Source organism: Morus notabilis, unplaced genomic scaffold (assembly GCF_000414095.1).
Source record: "Morus notabilis unplaced genomic scaffold, ASM41409v2 Scaffold6164, whole genome shotgun sequence".
Classification (NCBI taxonomy): domain Eukaryota; kingdom Viridiplantae; phylum Streptophyta; class Magnoliopsida; order Rosales; family Moraceae; genus Morus; species Morus notabilis.
Genome location: NW_010361005.1, coordinates 4,018 through 4,382, shown reverse-complemented (window position 1 = coordinate 4,382; position 365 = coordinate 4,018).

The window sequence follows — 365 nt, the reverse complement described above, 5'->3', positions numbered from 1 at the left end:
CACAGACACAATATGAATTTCTAATAATTTTCGTTAAGCATAGAAATTCTAATTGAGTCTACCGATGGTCATATATAGGATGATCTTAATCCTGAGTTCTTAACAAACTCCTATTTATGGATTTATGTCTTTTGATTTACTCGGTACGGATTCTGAGACCCTGAATCCTATTCCTTGTATTTTGGAGATATAATGAAATAGGTAGCTGGGAATGTTATTATACGAGATGGAATCCATTCCTTCTTGAGAAAGAAGCAGATAAATAATTCTCTTGAGTGTTGATTCGGTACTTGGATTAGTAAGAGCGCTCTGGTTCATGAATGTGTTTTATGAATCACTATCCATTAGAGAATCAATGGTACTCA